The 23,625-nt window shown below is 43.2% G+C and overlaps 1 protein-coding gene across 7 annotated transcripts in view; it reads left to right on the forward strand.

Moving 5' to 3' along the window:
- Positions 1-356: 356 nt before the first annotated feature.
- Positions 357-23,625, forward strand: part of LLGL2 (LLGL scribble cell polarity complex component 2) — a 578,766-nt gene continuing 555,497 nt past the window's right edge. For 5 of the 7 annotated variants that reach the window (XM_056550313.1, XM_056550316.1, XM_056550317.1 and 2 more), the window contains exons 1-2: positions 357-886; positions 22,116-22,193. The gene's annotated coding sequence lies outside the window, so the exon portion shown is untranslated. Of the gene's footprint in view, positions 892-9,918; positions 9,966-22,115; positions 22,194-23,625 lie in introns of those variants that run through there. The other 2 variants (XM_056550314.1, XM_056550315.1) reach the window with 2 other exon arrangements.

Consider the following 23,625-nt stretch of genomic DNA (forward strand, 5'->3'; position numbering starts at 1 on the left):
CACCTCTCTGCCATATTTGTGATTTGGATTGGATTTGTATTTATTTATTTTTTTTACTCCCGTTTGCCTGCTATTCATCTCATAAATTCCATTCACTTCATTGTTATGTAAGCCATGCCTGTGGTCTCCTACACTACATTTCCCTGCATGCACTAATCTTTTCCTGCTCTCAGCTGCCTGGGTAAAGATCTTGCAGAGAGCTTAAATTAGTCACTCCCATAGTGTACACTCACAGTAATTATGCATTCTACCTCCTTTGCTAGTTCACGCCCACATAACACTGAGCTCCAATCATAGCCCTCTGCAGCAGGGTGTCCACGAGGAAACCTCAATGTGCTCAGAGAGAGTGTCCCAGGAGCTGAAGCTGCTGCAGTTTTACACTCGCAAAATCACTCCCTCCCCTCCTCCCCACTGCTCCTCTGAGTGAAACAGCTATACACTTGCAAAATCACTCCTTCCTCTCCTCCGTTCTTACTGCTTACTGTAACAGCTCTGGACGTTTATATCCCCCTCTCCCTCCTGGCTCCTCCGCTCTCATTACAACAACAATAACAACATGGAGGTGGAGAAAAGAAGTGCGCTTGCTCGCTGGGGCTGCTGTGGCTGCTGGCACGTAGGAAATGCTGCTCAGCCAATCACTGCCCAACCGAGGGAGGAGAGTTTTAATAATTATGAGATGGGATCGGTCGAGGTCGTGCACAGGGAGGGTGGCTGAACTCTATGCAGCCCTGAGTTTTGCGGGTAATCGTGACATCATCGCCCCCCCCCCCCCCAATGCTGCTGATAACAGGCTGAATGGGAGGTCGCAAATTATGACAATACTGGAACTACTAAACTTCCTGTCTGACAGAGGAATGCAGAAAAAGCTGGTTTCCATTCAGCATTGGTAATGTAAATGATTTACACACTTATATAACTTTCCCTTCTGCAGTTAAAGCTAAACAATTTTTGACCTTGAGACTACTCCTTTAATTAATTTTTAGTTTAAACCTAATAAATACATCTACTGGTCTATATTTACTGGCTGTCATTTTTTTTAAAATCTTCTCTCTCTTTTTATCGTTTTTTTAGGGCCGATACCGATACTCTGTGGAGGTTAGGGCCGATAGCCGATAACTTATACCGATATTCCGGTATAAGTTAACCGCTGCAGATCATTGATCTAAATTGGGTGATTTAAATCAATGAACTGCAGCGGCTTTTGCAGTGCCAGAGACCGCCGCCCGCTTCTCTCCCCCTGCCTGTCCTGAGTCCTATCACCGCCGCCGACCCAACCCACCACCACCGCACCGCCCCGGCCAGAGACCGCCGCTGCCCCATTGCCTCCCCCATCCCTGGTTTTATAATTACCGGGGTCCACACTTCTTCTGGCTCCTGCGGCGTCCTCCTGAGCTGTCACTATGTGCACTGATGGTGACGTGGTGTTGAGGACGTCACTTGTCATTGCGCAGCGCACAGCGTAACAAAGGACGCGCACAAGCCAGAAATAGTGCGGGCCCCGGGAACAGGTAATTATAAAACCGGGAATGGGGGAGGCCATGGGGCAGCGGCGCAGGCAGTCTCTGGCCGGGGCGGTGCGGTGTGGTGGGGGCGGTGCAATTGGGCAGGGCATTATTGGATTATCGGCAAGGTAATTGCCGATACCGATAACGTCCAAAATCGTGAATATCGGCCGATAATATCGGCCAAACAGATAATCGGTCAATCCCTACTTTGGGGGTATAAAGTGCCTCTCAGTTAACCTCAGCCTTCTCTACTCACCAGTCGTGCTGAGCTGCACGTTTTCGATACCTAGGTGCTTCATCATGTGTTTGACCTGTATGTGAATCAGGAAAAACAATAAGGGGACATATGGGATATTTCCTAAAGCTAAAGAATTAAGTAAAAGGAAAATTGTCAGCGTGTTCACCCACACTAAACTCAATTCACTGGGTTATAATGTGGGTAAACAGAAGTCCAAGGAGAGGTCACTTACTTAAATATGTCCGGTAGGTCCTGAGATATGTCCCCCAGAAGATCCTCTGCTTAATTCAGTGAATCATGCACAGGGACGGGGCATCACTGGCTCAATTTACATATTTATTGTCTGTGACTCCACATACTAGTGAAGTTCTCAACCATTGGTACACGTACCCCTAGGGGTGCGCCGCCGATTGTGCAGGGGTATGCAATGCGCGGACAAATATCAGCCATGCATTGGCCAGTATTTGTCAGCACATTACGGGGAATGGCCACGGCAGCTCTCGGTAAAGTATCGCAGCTCTGGCATGTTAAAAAAAAGCTCCGGGAAATGTTAAAAATAAATAAAGAAGTAAAACCTAAATGTATGGGAGGGATGTTAAAAAAATATTTTAGCCCAGGGGTATGGATGGGGGAGAGAAATAATGGCACAAGGGCATTAAGATGGAGGGGGAGAGAGGGATAATGGCAAAAGGGGATCAGAGGGAGGAGGGGAATTATGGCACAGGGGGATTAAGATGAGGGGGGGGGGGTAATGATTATTATCCCCTTGTTCCATTATTGCCCTCTCCCTCTGATCCCCTTTTGCCATTATCCCTCCCCTCCCTCCATCTTTATCCCCTTGTGCTATAATTCCCCCCTCTCTCTGATCCCCTTGTGCCATTATTCCCCCCTCCCTCATATCCCCTTGTGCCATTATTCCCCCCTCCCTCTGATTCCCTTTTGCCATATTGGATAATAATGGCTCAAGAGGATTAAGATGGAGGGGGAAATAATGGCAAAAGGGGATATGAGGGAGGGGGGAATAATGGCACAAGGGGATGAAGATGGAGGGGAGAATAATGGCACAAGGGGATTAGGTATCGCATTAGTATTAAGGGAAGCACACGCCTTTTGTCCGAGGACATACTTTCAGCCTTTGGGGGTACAGTCGCCAAAAAGGCTGAGAACCACTGGTTTAAGGTTAATAAACTTTGTAAATGTGTATACTTTGAGGGGGTTTTAAAATGGGGTCATAAATTTGTGTTTCTATTAGGGCTGGCGGTATACCGGTTCATACCGAAATTTTTGTGCTGCACGATATGAATTTTAATCCATACTGCAATACCAGTTTGGCCCCTCCCCCTTGGGAATGAATGAATTATCAGTGCTGCGCTGTCCCCACAATGGGGAACTAATCATATGTGACCCGTGAGCGCTGTTCTGCCCCCCCAATTAATTATCAGCCCAGCGCTACGCTGTCCCCATCGGGATAAATACTCACATATCACCTGCAAGCGCTAACCCCTTAAGGACCTTTAAGTTTTCCGTTTTTGCATTTTCGTTTTTTGCTCCTTACCTTTAAAAAATCATAACTCTTTCAATTTTGCACCTAAAAAGCCATATGATGGCTTATTTTTTGCAACACCAATTCTATTTTGTAATGACATCAGTCATTTTTCCCAAACATCTACAGCGAAACGGGAAAAAAATTATTGTGAGACAAAATTGAAGAAAAAGCCATTTTGTAAATTTTGGGGGCTTTCGTTTCTACACAGTACATTTTTCGGTAAAATTTACACATTCTCTTTATTCTGTAGGTCCATACGGTTAAAATGATACCCTACTTATATAGGTTTGATTTTGTCGTACTTCTGGAAAAAATCATAACTACATGCAGGAAAATGTATACGTTTAAAATTGTCATCTTCTGACCCCTATAACTTTTTCATTTTTCCGCGTGTGGGGAGGTATGAGGGCTCATTTTTTGCGCTGTGATCTGAAGTTTTTGCGTTACCATTTTTGTATTGATCGGACTTATTGATCACTTTTTATTCATTTTACATGATATAAAAAGTGACCAAAAATACACTATTTTGGACTTTGGAATTTTTTTGCGCGGTCGCCATTGTCCGTGCGGTTTAATTAACAATATATTTTTATAGTTCGGACATTTACGCATGCGGGGATACTACATATGTTTATCTTTATGTGGTAGCCCTTGGGGGTGTATGGTAGTTGGGGTGTTGTATCGGTATATGAAAGGTTAATATTAACCCTATAGTTTGTGATGCCAGGCTGAGGGCTAGTATTCTGAGGTAATTCTCCGGCCTATTGCCCAGTAACGATTGATGCATGTAATAAAATGACTGAAGATCCACAAGGTAGTTGAACTTTAACTTGAAGAACTTTACTTAGATGCTTGCAGTACATCCAATGAACAGTCTCTATATATCTCAATGACTGACAATTGTTGCGGACCTTGAATGATATTAAAGTCTCTGAATTTAGGGTAATTATTGCAGATCCATCCGGATTTAGGGGATAGATAAGGTCCGGTGATCCTGCAGAGTGCTTAGGGATTAATACACTCGCGATCCTGAATATATCAGCTGTTGGCTCAAGGCTCAGGCCTAACTTACTGCGATAGACAGCTGCGCAGATCCTACTCGTTTGACAGCCCAGGAACAAGAGAGAGAACAATGGCCGCCGCTCCCTTATATGGGCAGGGGCGGGGTGAATCTGATTGGTCCACACATCTGTCATTCACTGTTACACAGTGTGATGGGATTGACTACGTCACAGGGACCTCCAAAGGTCCTTAAGCAGAAATACCATAGAGTTCACCTGACCACGTGACCCACAGGTCCTGCTACGCTAGGGACAGGAAATTAAACATTTATTTACATTTATACAATCCTATATATCCAAATCCTAAGTGGTTACTGGACAATTACTATCTGGATGAGAGGTGACTAGGGTTGAACTAGACAATTAGGACCCCGACGTCCTAGGGACTCTGGCTAAGGGGACCCACATACGCAGGTACCGGATAGGATACAGTACCGGGACACCACAATTATTTTTATTTACACAGTTTTATTTTTAATTGGAAAAGGGGGGTGATTCAAACTTTTAATAGGGAAGGGGTTAAATGTAGGGATTGACCGATTATCGGTATGGCCGATATTATCGGCCGATAATCATGATTTTGGGTATTATCGGCAATTACCTTGCCGATAATGCCCCGCCCCCTGCACCGCCCCCCGCACCGCGTACACCCCCCCCGACCCTCCGCACCGCGACCGACCCACCGCGTCGCACCCCCCACCGTAGTGCTGGGCGGTATACCGGTATGGATTTTTGCCCATACCGCTATACCGGTCGGGCCCCTCCCCCACCCTCCGAGTCAATAAAAAAATTCAAATAAAATAAACGTACCCGTAATGGGGGTGGTCCAGGCCATCCATCCTTCCTTTCTGTAGTGTCCGGCGCCATTCCGGGTGGAGGGTGCACCGGTACGGGCTGTCCTTCTCCGGGGGTCCTCTTCTCCACTCCGGGCAGGCTCCGGCCTAGTACGCTGCATAGACGCCGTGACGTCAGGTGCGTCGCTGCGCACGGGCGTCACTGCGCAGCAGCGTCTATGCGGAGTGGAGAAGATGACCGCCGGAGAAGGACTGCCCGGACCGGTGCACCCTCCACCCGGAATGCCGCCGGACACTACAGGAAAGAAGAATGGATGGCCCGGACCACACTGACAGGTAGGGGGTGAGAAGCGGGTGGTGGCCTATGGCACCGCAAAAGCCACTGCAGTGCATTGATTTAAAGCGCCCGCTTTAAATCAATGACCTGCAGCGGTGTCGAGGGGGGATAAATAGCCGATAACTTATACCGGAATATCGGTATAAGTTATCGGCTATCGGCCCTAACCTCCACAGAGTATCGGTATCGGCCCTAAAAAAACGATATCGGTCGATCCCTAGTTAAATGATCTTTATTCACTTTTTTTTCACTTTTTTTTTTTTTGTAGTGTTATAGCTCCCATAGGGACCTATAACACTGCACACACTGATCTTTTACATTGTTAAATGTTTTCTCATAGGAAAGCATTGATCAATGATTCTGCCGCTTGACTGCTCATGCCTGGATCTCAGGCACTGAGCAGTCATTCGGCGATCGGACACCAGGAGGCAAGGTAGGAGACCCTCCTCGTGTCCTGCAGCTGTTCGGGATGCCGCGATTACGCCGCGGCGATCCTGAACAGCTCCCTGAGCTAACCGGCATGGTTTTACTTTCACTTTAGATGCGGCGTTCAACTTTGAATGCCGCGTCTAAAGGGTTAATAGCGCGCCGCACTGCGATCAGTGCCGCGCGCTATTAGCCACGGGTCCCGGCCGTGGCCCCACGTTATAGATCGGGAGCGGACTCATGACGTAACGTTACGTCATGGGTCCTTAACAGTTTAAGAGGGGTTCAGTGAATGCGCATATGAAACTGGTGGGGTTTAATTCCTCCAACAAGGTTGTGAACCACTGGTGTTAGCAACGGCGGCCGCATCAAGCAGGAGACTAAAGATATAAAAGACAGTGCTCCATAGCGTAAAACCGACTGGGTAGGTATTGGTAGAAGGATTCTTTTTAAAGCCTCTTACCCCAAGTGGTTGTTTGAGCTCACACACAACAATGGACAGCGTGTAAGGATGGTTAGAGCCCGGTCAGCAGCCTCACCAACCAAGTAGATAGCGACAAATGGACTTCAAAGGTCCTTTGCGGCGCTGACTCGGAACAGGCACATCAGGTGAGTATAAAAGGTTTATTAAAATGCAACGCGTTTCACTGCACATGGGCGGCTTCATCAGGCATGGTAATCCCAGGAAGGGGGAACTTGTTAAAGAGTTCATTTTTTTCTCTGTATATAACTTTTGTATCAGGAATAAAAGATTATAAAGTTACAGAAAATACAAGTCATAACAACTTTCAGCATAGCATGCAAACTCACTGTGGGAGGTAATTAAATCTGAACATATTTGTTATATTTTGTATTGTGTTTTTTGGTGTGTGAACACGCTCTAATTTCCAGGGGTGTATCTATTCTATCTTTTAGTGTGTGAACACGCCCTGATTTCCAGGAGTGTATCTATTTTTATACCGGACTCATTAAAGGAAACGGCTATGTATTGTAATAATAGATGTCAGTATCAAATGTGTTTTTTTGTGTGTGAACACGCTCTAATTTTAAGGGGTGTATCTATTCTGTATTTTGTTGTGTGAACAGCTCTGATATCCAAGGGTGTGTCTATTTTTTATGCCAGACTCATTAACCCCATAAGGACCAAGGACATACCTGTACGTCCTTGGTCCTGCTCCTGTGATATAACGCGGGGTTACACGGTAACCCCGCATCATATCATGGCGGGCCCGGCGTCATAGTGAAGCCGGGACCCGCCGCTAATAGCGTACAGCGCCGATCTAAAAGCGAAAGTGAAACCATGCCGGTTAATTCAGTGGGCTGTTCGGGATAGCCGCAGCGAAATCGCGGCATCCCGAACAGCTTACAGGACAGCGGGAGGGCCCCTACCTGCCTCCTCGCTGTCCGATCGCCGAATGACTGCTGAGTGCCTGAGATCCAGGCAGGAGCAGTCATGCAGCAGAATCATCGATCACTGGTTTCCTATGAGAAACCAGTGATCAATGATAAAGATCAGTGTGTGCAGTGTTATAAGTCCCTATGGGAGCTATAACACTGCAAAAAAAAGTTAAAAAAAAAGTGAATGAATATCATTTAACCCCTCCCCTATTAAAAGTTTGAATCACCCCCCTTTTCCCATAAAAAAAACAAACACAGTGTAAATAAAAATAAACATATATGGTATCACCGCGTGTGGAAATGTCCGAATTATAAAAATATATAATTAAACCGCTCGGTGAATGACGTGCGCGCAAAAAAATTCCAAAGTCCAAAATAGTGCATTTATGGTCACTTTTTATATCATTTAAAGATGAATAAAAAGCGATCAATAAGTCCTATCAATGCAAAAATGGTACCATTAAAAACTTCAGATCACAGCGCAAAAAATGAGCCCTCAAACCGCCCCATACACGGAAAAATTAAAAAGTTATAGGGATCAGAAGATGACAATTTTAAACATTAATTTTCCTGCATGTTACGATTTTTTCCAGAAGTACGACAAAATCAAACCTATATAAGTAGGGTATCATTTTAATCGTATGGACCTACAGAATAAAGATAACGTGTCGTTTTTACAGAAAAATGTACTACGTAGAAACGGAAGCCCCCAAAAGTTACAAAACGGCAGTTTTTTTTCAATTTTGTCGCACAATGATTTTTTTTCCGTTTGACCGTAGATTTTTGGGCAAAATGACTGACGTCATTAGAAAGTAGAATTGGTGGCGCAAAAAATAAGCAATCATGTGGATCTTTAGGTGCAAAATTGAAAGAGTTATGATTTTTTTAAAGGCAAGGAGCAAAAAACGAAAATGCAAAAAACGGAAAAACCCTCGGTCCTTAAGGGGTTAAAGAGAACGGCTATATTATAATAGATGTCAGGAACAAATGTGTTTTTTGATGTGTGAACACACTCTGATTTCCAGGGGTGTATCTATTCTGTCTTTTTGATGTGTGAACATGCTCTGATTTCCAGGGTTGTGTCTGTTTTTATACCGGACTCATTAAAGAGAGAACAGCTATATATTGTCACAGTAGATGTCAGGATCAAATGTGAACGATCCTCAATATATCTCAAATAAAAGTAATTTTGTATCTTTAGTTTATAATTCTAAATAGTTTATAATTATATTCAGTTGTCCTTATGTATTATTATTACTTCATGTTTTAGTTTATATTTTGGTTTATAAGATAAATTATTGATAGAAAACATAAAGTATTTTACACATGTGCATACCAGCCCACACAAATGAATTAATCTGAGCATTATTGTAATGATAACAACAGCCTTTGGCTCTCTGGGCATGCTGGGATTTGCAGTTCTGCCTTCCTAGTGGTTGCCACAGTAAAGATCTCTTTACTTTCACTTTCATTCAACCCCCCCCCCCCGTTGTTTCCCTACCTTAGCTGGGATCTCTGCAGTCTCCACGATGATCTTCGGTCCCCACGCCATCTTCAGGTAAGGTACTGGTCTCCATCTTCTCCCCCGTTCTGCCCGATATCCAGGGGTGGGCAGAACGGGGGTTGCCTGTCCTGTGCTGCCATTGGTCAGAATCAGTTCTGACCAATGGCAGGGGATAGGAGGAGATCGCAGCACTGCGACCTCGCTCCTATCATGCAGGATGATCTGGGCTGTCACTGACAGCTCCGATCATCCCTATTTTCTGGGTGATCGGGTCACCAGAGACCGGATCAGCCCGGAATAGCAGAGAATCACATGTCTGAATTGACATGCGATTTTCTGCGATCGCCGACAAGTGGGGGGGGGGAGGGGGGGGTTTGTCTCGGTGATGTGCCGGGATGCCTGCTGAATGATTTCAGCAGGCATCCCGGTCTGGTCCCCAACTGGCTAGCGGTGAGGACCGGAATTCCCACGGGCGTATGCATACGCCCCACATCCTTAAGGACTCTGGATGCAGGGCGTATGCATACCCCCGGCGTCCTGAAGAGGTTAATGAGTCTGGCATAAAAAATATACACAACCTTGGATATCAGAACGTGTTCACACACCAAAAGACAGAATAGATACACCCCTTAAAATTAGAGCGTGTTCACACACCAAAAAACACATTTGATACTGACATCTATTATGACAATACATAGCCATTCCCTTTAATGAGTCCGGTACAAAAATAGATGCACTCCTGGAAATAAGGGCGTGTTCACACACTAAAAGATAGAATAGATACACCCCTGGAAATTAGAGCGTGTTCACACACCAAAAAACACAATACAAAATATAACAAATATTATGCACAGATTTGCTTACCTCCCAAAGTGAGTTTGCATGCTATGCTGAAAGTTATGATGTGTAACTTGTATTTTCTGTAGCTTTATAATCTTTTATTCCTGATACAAAAGTTGTTAAAGAGTTAATTTTTTCTCTGTATATAAGTCCCCCCCCCCTTCCTGTGATTACCATGCCGGATGAAGCCGCCCATGTGCGGTGAAACGCATTGCATTTTAATAAACCTTTTATACTTTTATGATGTGCCTGTTCCGAGTCAGCGCCGCAAAAGACCCACCACACCTTTTTGAAGTCCATTTGTCGCATCAAATATGTGAGTATATGTGAGTATTTACCCCGATGGGGACAGCGCAGCACTGGGCTGATAATTAATTTGGGGGGGGGGGAGGAAATACCGTTATATACCATGGAACCGCAAAAAAGTTACAAAAATACCGTGATACACACATTTGGTCATACCGCCCAGCCCTAGTTTCTGTCATACAGGCCCCTCAAATCCACTTCAGAACCCCCCCCCCCCCCCCACAAAAAAAAAAAAAGTGATTTAAAAAAATTACATGTAGAGAATTTCATATACAGTGGGGATCAAAAGTTTGGGCACCCCAGATAAAAAATTGTATTAATGTGCATAAAGAAGCCAAGGAAAGATGGAAAAATCTCCCAAAGGTATCAAATTAAAGATTAGACATTCTTATATGTCAACAAAAGTTAGATTTTATTTCCATCATTTACACTTTCAAAATAACAGAGAACAAAAAAATGTTGTCTGCAAAAGTTTGGGCACCCTGCAAAGTTAATATCTTGTACTGCCCCCTTTGGCAAGTATCACAGCTTGTAAACACTTTTTGTAGCCAGCCAAGAGTCTTTCAATTCCTGTTTGAGGTATCTTTGCCCATTCTTCCTTACAAAAGTCTTCCAGTTCTTTGAGATTTCTGGGCTGTCTGTCACTCACTGCTCTTTTAAGGTCTATCCATAGATTTTCAATTATGTTGAGGTCAGAAGATTGTGAAGGCCATGGCAAAACCTTCAGTTTACGCCTCTTGATGTAATCCCTTGTGGATTTCGAGTTGTGTTTAGGATCATTATCCATTTGTAGAAGCCATCCTATATTTAACTTCAGCTCTTAAGGACTCATGACGTTCTCATACATCTTCATTTCAGTGTCCTTAAGGACTCATGACGTATGAGAAGGTCATGAGCTTTCCCAGCCCCCAGCAGCCAGCTGGAGCGGAGCCGGCGCCCGATGCCTGCTGAAATCGTTCAGCAGGCCTTGCGGCATATCTCCCAGGGGGGTCAGCAATCTGCGGCGGATTCTGGGTCAATCGGGTCTCCAGTGACCCGCAATTACTGGCTCTGACGGCCCCGAACAGCTATAGCCAGCCGGGGTGAGGTGGCAACTGGGGCACCTGCTGCGGGTATCACTCCTGCAACCCGCTCCGCCCCTCTTCCGGAGGACATGAGCGGGCGCGGGAAGTGGACCCCGGCAGCTGGGGACCCCAATCCTCGGCATCCCTGTTGGGATCGGGGCCCCAGGAGTGGCAGCGGCGACGAGGGACTGATCTGTGTGCGGGAGCAGCAGTTGGAGGTGAGTGACAGCCTCCTGCTGTTGCTTAGCAATAGCTCCCAGCATGCAAACAGCAGGAGGCAGACCACCACAACTCCCAGCATTCCCTTATGGGCATGCTGGCACTTATAGTTTTTCAACAGCTGGAGGCACATTTTTTCAATGGAAAAGTGCACCTTCAGCTGTTGTATAACTACAACTCCCAGCTTGCACAAACAGCTAAAGTGCATGCTGGGAGTTGTAGTGGTGCATCTGCTGGTTGCATAACTACAACTCCCAGCATGCCCGTTGGCTGTCGGTGACTGCTGAGAGTCGTAGTTTTGCAACAGCTGAAGGCACACTGGTTGTAAAACACTGAGTTAAGTAGCAAACCAGTGTGTCTCCAGCTGTTGCATAACTACAATCCCCAGCATCCCCAGCTGAACCCACACTGGTTGCAAAACACTGAGTTTGTTACCAAACTCGGTGTTTCACAACCAGTGTGCCTCCAGCTGTTGCAAAACTACAACTCCCAGCATGCACTGATAGACCGTACATGCTGGGAGTTTTAGTTTTGCAACAGCTGGATGTTTCTCCCCCCCCCCCCCCCCCCCCGCCAATGTGAATGTACAGGGTTCACTCACATGGGCGAAGGTTTACAGCAAGTATCCGGCTGCAAGTTTGAGCTGCGGCAAATTTTCTGCCACAGCTCAAACTGCCAGCGAGAAACTACTGTGAATCCCCGCCCGTGTGACTGTACCCTAAAAACACTACACTACACTAACACACAGTAAAAGAAAAAGTAAAAAAAACACTACATATACACATACCCCTACACAGCCCCCCTCCCCTCCCCAATAAAAATGGAAAACGTCTGGTACGCCACTGTTTCCAAAACGGAGACTTCAGCTGTTACAAAACAACTACTCCCAGTGTTGCCAGACAGCCACGGACTGTCCAGGCATGCTGGGAGTTTTACAACAGCTGGAGGCACCCTGTTTGGGAATCACTGGCGTAGAATACCCCTATGTCCACCCCTATGAAAGTCCCTAATTTAGGCCTCAAATGCGTATGGCGCTCTTTCGCTTTGGAGCCCTGTCGTATTTCAAGGAAACAGTTTAGGGTCACATATGGGGTATCGCCGTACTCGGGAGAAATTGTGTTACAAATTTTGGGGGGTATTCTCTGCTATTCCCTTTTTTAAAAATGTTAAATTTTTGGGAAACCAAGCATTTTAGGTAAAAAAAGATTTTTTTTTTTTACATGTGCAAAAGTCGTGAAACACCTGTGGGGTATTAAGGTTCACATTACCCCTTGTTACGTTCCCCGAGGGGTCTAGTTTCCAAAACGGTATGCCATGTGTTTTTTTTTATTTTTTTTTCTGTTCTGGCACCATAGGGGCTTCCTAAATGGGGCATGCCCCCAGAGCAAAATTTGCTTTAAAAAAGCCAAATGTTACTCCTTCTCTTCTGAGACCTGTAGTGCGCCAGCAGAGATTTTTTCACCCCCATATCGGGTGTTTTCTGAATCGGAAGAAATTGGGCTTCAAATTTTGGGAGTTATTTTCTGCTATTACCCTTTTTAAAAATGTAAATTTTTGGGGAAACCAAGCATTTTAGGTAAATTTTTTTTTTTAAGAGGATTTGAAGGGTCTTCTGGAGGGATTGTGCAGTCAAACGTGGGTTTTGAATTGTTTTTCTCACAATCCTGCAAGCTGTTCTGTGTGATATTTTTCTTGGTCTTCCAGATCTTGCTTTAACTTCCACTGTTCTTGATGACTGCCATTTCTTAATTACATTCCGAACAGAGGATATTGACACCTGAAAATGTTTTGCTATCTTCTTATAGCCTTCTTCAGCTTTTGCAAGCATCAACTATTTTCAGTTTGATTTCTAGACTGCTTAGAAGAACCCATGGTGCTGATTGTTGGGGCAAGGTCAGATGAGTCTAGGCATTTAAAACCTTTGAGATTGACATCCCGTCTTCCCAGATGATCTTCCCAGATGATCTTCCCAGATGATCTTCCCAGATGATGATTGAGAACAATTCATGACCCTAGCAGGTCTCCGCTTTGTAAAGGGGGCAGTGCATGCTATAAATCTGCAGGGTTCCCAAACTTTTGCAGATGCCATTTTTTGTTTTCTGTTATTTTGAAAGTGTAAATGATGGAAATAAAATCTAACTTTTGTTGACATATTATAAGAATGTGTTATCTGTAATTTGATGCCTTTTGGATATTTTTCCATCTTTCCTTGGCTTCTTTATGCACATTAATACAAATTTTTACCTGGGGTGCCCAAACTTTTGATCCCCACTGTATAGAAAAATGCTGATGTTTTAACATTTTTCTCTATATTTACATTTTTCACAAAAGCTGCTACATGTATCAACAACATTTTTATACTTGTATAAGTGCAATATGTCTCAAAAAATCTTTGAATTGTTTTGCCTAGTAAAAGCATTCCAAAGTTATTACCACAAAAAATGGGCTGGGTCATGAAGGCCAAAACTAGCAAGTTCATGAAGGGGTTAAAACGATACCCAAGTTATGTAGTTTTTCTATTATTGTACTACTTTAACTCCTTGGGGACGAAGCCCATTTTGACCTTAACCCCTTAAAGACCAAGGACGTATATTTACGTCCTTGGCCGGCTCCCGCGATATAACGCGGGGGTCCCGGCATGTATCTAATGCCGGGACCCGGGGCTAATAGCGCGCGGCAGCGATCGCGGTGCACGCTATTAACCCTTTAGACGCGGCGTTCAAAGTTGAACACCGCGTCTAAACCGAAAGTAAAACCATCCCGGCTGCTCAGCGGTGCTGATCGGGACCACCCCAGTGAAAATGCGGTGTCCCGATCAGCTGGGACAAGAGCAGAGGTCCTCTTACCTGCCTCCGGCGTGTCCCCTCAGCGATTGATTGCTCCAAGCCTGAGATTCAGGCTTGAGCAATCGACCGCCGATAACCCTGATCACTGCAAAGCTATGGCTTTGCAGGGATCAGGGTAAAAGATCAGTGTGTGCAGTGTTATAGGTCCCTATGGGACCTATAACACTGCAAAAAAAAGTGTAAAAAAAAAGTTAATAAATGTGATTTAACCCTTTCCTTAATAAAAGTTCTAATCACCCCCCTTTTCCCATAAAAAAAAACACCATGTAAATAAAAATAAATATAAACATATGTGGCATTGCCGCGTGCGTAAATGTTCAAACTATAAAAATATATCATTAATTAAACCGCACGGTCAATGACGTGCGCGCAAAAAAATTCCAAAGTCCAAAATAACGTATTTTTGGTCGCTTTTTATATCATGAAAAAATGAATAAAAAGCGATCAAAAAGTCCAATCAATACAAAAATGGTACCGCTAAAAACCTCAGATCACGGCGCAAAAAATTAGCCCTCATACTGCCCCATAGGTGGAAAATTAAAAAAGTTATAGGGGTCAGAAGATGCCAATTTTAAACGTTTACATTTTTCTGCATGTAGTTATGATTTTTTTCAGAAGTACAACAAAATCAAACCTATATAAGTAGGATATCATTTTAACCATATGGGCCTACAGAATAAAGGTAAGGTGTCATTTTTACCAAAAAATGTACTGCGTAGAAACGGAAACCCCCAAAAGTTACAAAATGGCATTTTTTCTTCAATTTCGTCACACAATGATTTATTTTTTTCCGTTTCGCCGTAGATTTTTGGGTAAAATGACTGATGTCACTGCAAAGTAGAATTGGTGGCGCAAAAAATAAGCCATCATATGGATTTTTAGGTGCAAAATTGAAAGGGTTATGATTTTTCAAAAGTGAGGAGGAAAAAACGAAAGTGCAAAAAAGGAAAAACCCGTGGTCCTTTTTGCTCCTTGCCTTTAACCCCTTAACGACGCAGGACGTATATTTACGTCCTGCGCCGGTTCCCGCGATATGAAGCGGGATCGCGCCGCGATCCCGCATCATATCGCGTCGGTCCCGGCGCTAATCAACGGCCGGGACCCGCGGCTAATACCACACATCGCCGATCGCGGCGATGTGCGGTATTAACCCTTTAGAAGCGGCGGTCAAAGCTGACCGCCGCTTCTAAAGTGAAAGTGAAAGTGACCCGGCTGCTCAGTCGGGCTGTTCGGGACCGCCGCGGTGAAATCGCGGCGTCCCGAACAGCTGATCGGACACCGGGAGGGCTCTTACCTGCCTCCCCGGTGTCCGATCGACGAATGACTGCTCCGTGCCTGAGATCCAGGCAGGAGCAGTCAAGCGCCGATAATGCTGATCACAGGCGTGTTAATGCACGCCAGTGATCAGCATTAGAGATCAGTGTGTGCAGTGTTATAGGTCCCTATGGGACCTATAACACTGTAAAAAAAAATGTAAAAAAAAAGTGTTAATAAAGGTCATTTAACCCCTTCCCTAATAAAAGTTTGAATCACCCCCCTTTTCCCATAAAAAAAATAAAACAGTGTAAAAAAAATAAAAAATAAACATATGTGGTATCGCCGCGTGCGTAAATGTCCGAACTATAAAAATATATCATTAATTAAGCCGTACGGTCAATGGCGTACGCGCAAAAAAATTCAAAAGTCCAAAATAGTGCATTTTTGGTAACTTTTTATATCATTAAAAAATGAATAAAAAGTGATCAAAAAGTCCGATCAAAACAAAAATCATACCGATAAAAACTTCAGATCACGGCGCAAAAAATGAGTCCTCATACCACCCCATACGTGGAAAAATAAAAAAGTTATAGGGGTCAGAAGATGACATTTTTAAACGTATACATTTTCCTGCATGTAGTTATGATTTTTTCCAGAAGTGCGACAAAATCAAACCTATATAAGTAGGGTATCATTTTAACCGTATGGACCTACAGAATAATGATAAGGTGTAATTTTTACCGAAATATGCACTGCGTAGAAACGAAAGCCCCCAAAAGTTACAAAATGGCGTTTTTTTTTCGATTTTGTCGCACAATGATTTTTTTTTCCGTTTCGCTGTGCATTTTTGGGTAAAATGACTAATGTCACTGCAAAGTAGAATTGGCGACGCAAAAAATAAGCCATAATATGGATTTTTAGGTGGAAAATTGAAAGGGTTATGATTTTTAAAAGGTAAGGAGGAAAAAACGAAAGTGCAAAAACGGAAAAACCCTGAGTCCTTAAGGGGTTAAAAAATCATAACTCTTTCAATTTTGCACCTAAAAATCCATATTATGGCTTATTTTTTGCGCCACCAATTCTACTTTGTAATGACGTCAGTCATTGTGCCCAAAATCTACGGTGAAACTAAAAAAAAAAATCATTGTGAGACAAAATTGAAAAAATTCTATTCTTTTTGTAACTTGGGGGCTTCCGTTTCTACATAGTACATTTTTCGGTAAAAATGACACCTGATATTTATTCTGTAGGTCCATACGGTTAAAATGATACCCTACTTGTATAGGTTTGATTTTGTCGTACTTCTGGAAAAAATCATAACTTCATGCAGGAAAATTAATACGTTTAAAATTGTCATTTCTGACCCCTATAACTTTTTATTTTTCCGTGTATGGGGTGGTATGAGGGCTAATTTTTTGTGCCGTGATCTGAAGTTTTTAACGGTACCATTTTTGCATTGATAGGACTTATTGATCGCTTTTTATTCATTTTTTCATGATATAAAAAGTTACCAAAAATGCACTATTTTGGACTTTTGAATTTTTTTGCGCGCACGCCATTGACCGTGCGGTTTAATTAAGGATATATTTTTATAATTCGGACATTTCCGCATGCGGCGATACCATATATGTCTATTTTTATTTACACTGTGTTTTTTTTTATGGGAAAAGGGGGGTGATTCAAACTTTTATTCACTTTTTTTTCTCACTTTTTTTTTGCAGTGTTATAACTCCCATAGGGACCTTTAACACTGCCCACACTGATCTTTATCATTGATCACTGGTTTCTAATAGGAAACCAGTGATCGATGATTCTGCCGCTTGACTGCTCATGCCTGGATCTCAGGCACTGAGCAGTCATTCGGCGATCGGACAGCGAGGAGGCAGGTAGGGGCCCTCCCGCTGTCCTGTAAGCTGTTCGGGATGCCGCGATTTCGCCGCTGCTATCCCGAACAGCCCACTGAGCTAACCGGCATGCTTTCAGTTTCACTTTAGATGCGGCGTTCAACTTTGAACGCTGCGTTTAAAGGGTTAATAGCGCGCGGCATTGATCGCTGTGCCGCGCACTATTAACCCTTTAAACGCAGCGTTCAAAGTTGAACGCCGCATCTAAAGTGAAACTGAAAGCATGCCCGTTAGCTCAGCCACGGGTACCGGCCGTGGCCCCGCGTTATAGATCGGGAGTGGATACATGACGTTCCAGTACGTCATGTGTCCTTAAGGGGTTAAGGGGTTAAAGGGATACTCCGGTGTAAACCCCTTTTTTTTTTCTTCTTTTTTTTAAATGAACAACAGATTTGTAAATTACTTCTATTAAAAAATCTTTACCCTTCTAGTACTTATTAGCAGCTGTATGTTAGAGAACATTCTATTCTTTTTGAATTTCTTTTTTTTCTTGTCTGCAGTGCTCTCTGCTGACACATCTGCCGGTGTCAGGAACTGTCCAGATCAGCATATGGTTTGCTATGGGGATTTTCTCCTGCTCTGGACAGTCCCTGATTCGGGCATCAGGTGGCAGCAGAGAGCACTGTGGACAAGACAAAAAAGAAATTCAAAAAGAAAAGAATTTCCTCTGTAGCATACAGATGCTAATAAGTACTGGAAAGGTAAAGATTTTTTAATAGAAGTAATTTAGAAAACTGTTTAACTTTCTGGCGCCAGTTGATAAAAAAAAAAAAATGTTTTTTTCCACCGGAATAACCCTTTAACATCTTAAGGACCAAGGACGTACCGGTACGTCTTGAGTCCTTTCCCTTCCTATAACGCGGGGCCACGACGTGGCCCCACGTCATAGCGGGTCGGGCCCGGCCTCTAACAATGGCTGGGACCCGTGGCTAATAGCGCGCGGCACCGTGATCATTGCCACGCCCTATTAGCCAAGGGTCCCAGCTGTTGTTAAAGGACAACTGTAGTGGAACACTTTTATATATGCCCGTGCCTCAAAAATAAGCAAAATAAACTCATACATACCTTCCTACGAGTCCCCGTTGGTCTGGCACAGGCCTCACGGTCCGGCAGTGCTGACCTCATTCCACTTGCTGTGGACGGGGACGCTGCAGAGCCGTTGGCGTATCACCGGCCGCAGAGATATCCCGCCCTGGCCGGTGATAGGCTGAGCCCTCTGTCATGTAAGAAGCCGGACAGAGCTCCTTACATGACAGTGGGCTCAGCCTATCACCAGCAGGGGCGGGAGATCGCTGTGGCCAGTGATACGCCGACGGCTCTGCGGCGTCCCCAGGAAGTGGAATGAGGTCAGCACTGCTGGACCGTGAGGCCTGTGCCGGACCAACGGGGGCTTGTAGGAAGATATGTATGAGTTTATTTTGTTTATTTTTGAGGCCCGGCCACGGACATATATAAGTGTTCCACTAGAGTGGTCCTTTAACCCTTTACACGCGGCGTTCAAAGTTGAACACCGCATCTAAGGTGAAAGTAAATCACTGCCGGTTAGCTCAGGGGGCTGTTAGGGATGTCCGCGGCGAAATTGCGGCATCCCGAACAGCTCTGGGACACGAGGAGGGTCTCCTACCTTACTTCATGGTGTCCGATCGCCGAATGACTGCTCACTGCCTGAGATCCAGGCATGAGCAGTCAAGCGGCAGAATCATTGATCACTGGTTTCCTATGAGAAACCAGTATTCAATGTAAAAGATCAGTGTGTGGAGTGTTATAGCCCCCTATGGGAGCTATAACACTGCAAAAAGAAGTGGGGAAAAAAAGTGAATAAAGATCATTTAACCCCTCCCCTAATAAAAGTTTGAATCCCCCCCCCTTTTCCCATTTAAAAAAAAAATCTGTGTAAATAAAAATAAACATATGCGGTATCGCCGCGTGTGGAAATGTTCGAATTATAAAAATATATCATTAATTACACCGCACAGTCACGATCAATACAAAAATAGTACCGCTAAAAACTTCAGATCACGGCGCAAAAAAAAATGAGCCCTCATACTGCCCCATATGCGGAAAAAGAAAACAGTTATAGGGGGTCAAAAGATGACAATTTTAAACGTATACATTTTTCAGCATGTAGTTATGATTTTTTTTCAGAAGTACAACAAAATCAAACCTATATAAGTAGGGTATCATTTTAATCGTATGGACCTACAGAATAAAGTGTGTGTCATTTTTACCGAAAAATGTACGGCGTAGAAACAGAAGCCCACAAAGGTTACAAAATGGTGTTTTTAAAACATTTTTGTCTCACAATGATTTTTTTCCCATTTCGCCGAAGATTTTTGGGTAAAATGACTGATGTCATTACAAAGTAGAATTGGTGGTGCAAAAAATAAGCCATCATATGGATTTTTAGGTTTTTTAAAGGTAAGGAGGAAAAAATGAAAGTGCAAAAATGGAAAAAACCCTGGTCCTTAAGGGGTTAAGGACGAGGCTTATTTTCATTTTTGCACTTTCGTTTTTTCCTCCACTCTAAAAATCATATCGCTTTCAATTTTGCACCTACAGACCCATAAAGGCTTTTTTTTTTTTTTTTTGCGTCACCAATTGTATTTTGTAATGACATCACTTTCATCACATCATTTTATAACATAAAACAAACATAAAACATTTTTTATGTAACTTTAGAGACTTTTCCAAAATGTCTTATTTTACACTTTTTAAGTCACAATATGGGACATGTATATGCAATCATTAGATTGCATTCACTGTATAACGCTATGTCTATTGCATAGCATTACACATTGAGATTGACGAACCACTAATACAGCCTGGCACAGGCTGCATCAGTAAAGCCATGTTCACATGTCCGAAATTTCCGTGCGGAATTCCGCATTGGTATTCCTCCGGAGTCCCATTGTATTCAGAAGTTTCTGGCACGGAAATTCTGATTTTTGTGTGCGCAGAAAGAATAAACCTGTCCTTTCTGTGGAATCTGCACGGAATGCATTTCCCTCAGTCTGCAGTCTATCCGCACAGTGATTTCAATGCTGGCAGGAAGCAGGTAAGGGGTCTCTCCTCCATTTTTTACTTATCACACCACATAGATTATGTTGCGGAGCTACGATGAGCTCTACTGAGCTAATGACAATGACTTTTTTTCACTTTAGACTCCATTATCGGTATTGACCATGCCTTCTAAAGGGTTAAATGATGGGCAGTGGCAGGACCACCACTACCCGTCATTAACAGTGAGTGTCTGGCTACTGATGTTAGCTGATACTCACTGCTCTGAAGTGAGCGCAGCTCCTGCTCTTGCTTTAAAGTTAGTTAACACTCCAGGGCATACAGATATGTCCTGGTGTGTTAAGATCCAGGTGGCAAGGGCACCCAATGTCCCCAATGGGTTAAATTACCATTTTCTGGCCCCTATAACTAACTTATTTACTTATGTACTGATTTTTTTTATTGCTTTTTGTTTTTTTTGTTTTTTTATACGTTTATGCCATATACCATACAGGATTGATATAGTGTATGATATGTTATATTTTAATAGTACGGACAATTACGCACACGGCAATGCCAAATATATTTATTTTTATTATGTTTGGGAAATGGGAGGTGCTTTAAATATGAAAGGGGTTAATGTTTGTTTTTAATGCTTTTATTTAAAACTTTTTTTTAAACACTCTTTTGGTCCTCTTAGGGGACTTTTAGGAGGATTCATTAGATTCCTTAGACAGATCGATGCAGTTCTATTGTGTAATCTGTGCTCCATGGGTAGAGCCTGCTTAGGCAAGCTCTATCAATCAGAGATCTTAGCAGTGATAGAAAAAGTAAGCCCTCTGGCTACCTCTACAGTGGAGCACCCAAACACATACCCCACCCCAGCAAGGGTGCCAGTGTCCCAGACCAGATCACAGTACATTAGTCCCTCGACATACAATGGCCCCGACATAAGATCATTTCAACATACGATGGCCTCTCAGAGGCCATCGTATGTTGAAGGCAGTGTGTTGGTATCATCGCAAAAACGGCTATTCGGCAGCGCTGACTGCTTCAGCTGCCGCCAGATAGCCGTTTAATGTGCTGATTAATACTTACATCTGGCCCGTCATTTTGCCACTGCGCAGAGCAGCGGCAACGTAGTGATATGGCAGCAGAGGAGCGGCAAACTGACGGGCCGGTGCGTCGGGGACACGCGAGTATGATATATGATACGAATCCCTCAACATACAATGGTTTCAACAAACAATGGTCCGCCTGTAACAATTTACCGTCATAATTTGGCATAGATTTGTGTCAAAATTAAGTCAATAGTGTCTTGTCACGACATGAATTGGAGATTTTCCTACTCTTGGTGATGGAAAATATGGATTTTTAATAAGGACAAGACACAAACATTAGGCTTAAATCTATTTTTACTGTTTCATAGCAGCAAACAAAGGGTTAATAAACAATTAACAAGAGAAAATATTTTTTAGAAATGTAACCTAGGATGAACAGTTAGTCCATAATCCTACTGCCTGGTTGATATATAATGACCCAACAGACAAATCACTTCCTCTTTCTTTGGTGTAGTAAGGATGAGAAAACAGAAAAACTTTAAAGATCACATGTTGAACATGGATAAATGAAGAACTGGAATCAGCTGAATAGGATATATTGAAGATGAACTTTAACAATGCATCCATTGTTAAAGTTCATCTTCAATATATCCTATTCAGCTGAAACGTGAATGACTGCAAAACCAGACTTGTGGTTTGGTTTGACTTTAAGAGAAAAACCAGAATGTAAATAGATAGGGTTGGGTAAAGGAAGGGATAATGTTGAGTTGAGGATGAATGATTTCTGAAAGGTTCTGTTCTTTTTTTCATAGGATTCTAAACAACGAACAACGCACAAGTTTTCCTGCTGAGGAAAGGCTGGATAGAAGACCGTGTAAAGATTAGTTTTGGTATGTTTATTTATATATATATATATATATATATATATATATATATATATATATATATATATATATATATTAGACATGTGCAATTCGGTTCGGCACGAATGTCTAAATTAACGAATTTTACCGTTTTCGTGCATTCGGACCGATCCGAATGCACGAAAACATATTTTGAACATACCCGAATAGACACGATAATACGAATAGCAAAGTAACGAATACATTCGTTATTTCCCGACCATAATGCTGTAAATAACGAATGCATTCGTTATCTATAAACGAACGTGAATTCATTCTGATAACAAATATAATAAAAAAGGATATAGATAGTTTGATTTTTCGGATACATTCGGTATTCGGGTACATTCGGTAAATCTTTTTATTCTTCTTTGGGACTTTAGCGATCCTAAAAAATTATGGAGATACCTTTTTTATAAAAATTTCGTAGGGTATCATAAAAAAATCATAATAAAAAAGATACAGTGGTGATGGAAAAAATTGTATCTAATTAAATGTATCATTTTTATTATGAAATGTTTATTCATTTTTAAACAGGGATCAATTTATGTGAGCGGGTAAAGCACTAAAAATGTAGCCGACAATAATGAAAATGTATTGTGTGCGTGTTTTTCACTTTTTTTTAAAACATTTTTTAGGTAGTACTACTACTCCCAGCATGGAACACACTCTTCCATGATGGGAGTAGTAGTTACCTGTACTAATTGACAGATTGCAGGGGTCCCTTGCGATCATCTTGTATAATGTATAGATGCGCCGGCTGCTCTTCTATGGTCCCTGCACTCACGTATATGTACACATATTCATATTTCCCGCAGAGCTGTGATTGGCCAGATGGTTCCAGCCAATCACAGCTCTCTATGAGAAATAGGAATATGTGTATATATACGGCCGTGCAGGGGACCATAGGAGAGCGGCCGCCGCATTCATACATTATACTGGAGGATCGCAGCGGCTGTCAGGAGTGATACCCGCAGTGATCTTTCCTTTACTACAAGTACTAATACTCCCAACATGTAGCACACTCTGCTCCATGCTGGGAACTGTAGTACCTGTATTAATAGACAGATCGCAGCGGTTACACTGGCTGCCATATGTCTATTAATGCAGGTACTACAGCTACCAGCATGGAGCAGAGTGTGCTACATGTTGGGAGTATTAGTACCTGCAGTAAGGGACAGATCCCGGGGATGTCACTCCTCCTGACACCCGCTGCGATCGTCCTTATGTGAATGTCGGGATCAGCTGTTCTCAGGGCTACAGAGCCAGGAGAACAGCTGACACTGAGCCGTAGGTATACATCGTATATCTACTGCCCAGCAAGAACTTACAGTGAGCCTGCAATGTGTATACAGTATACACATTGCTGGCTCACTTAACCCCTTGCTGAGCTGTGCGCTATGCGCAAGCCCAGCAAGGG

This window comes from Hyla sarda, chromosome 13 (genome assembly GCF_029499605.1).
Source record: "Hyla sarda isolate aHylSar1 chromosome 13, aHylSar1.hap1, whole genome shotgun sequence".
Classification (NCBI taxonomy): Eukaryota; Metazoa; Chordata; class Amphibia; order Anura; family Hylidae; genus Hyla; species Hyla sarda.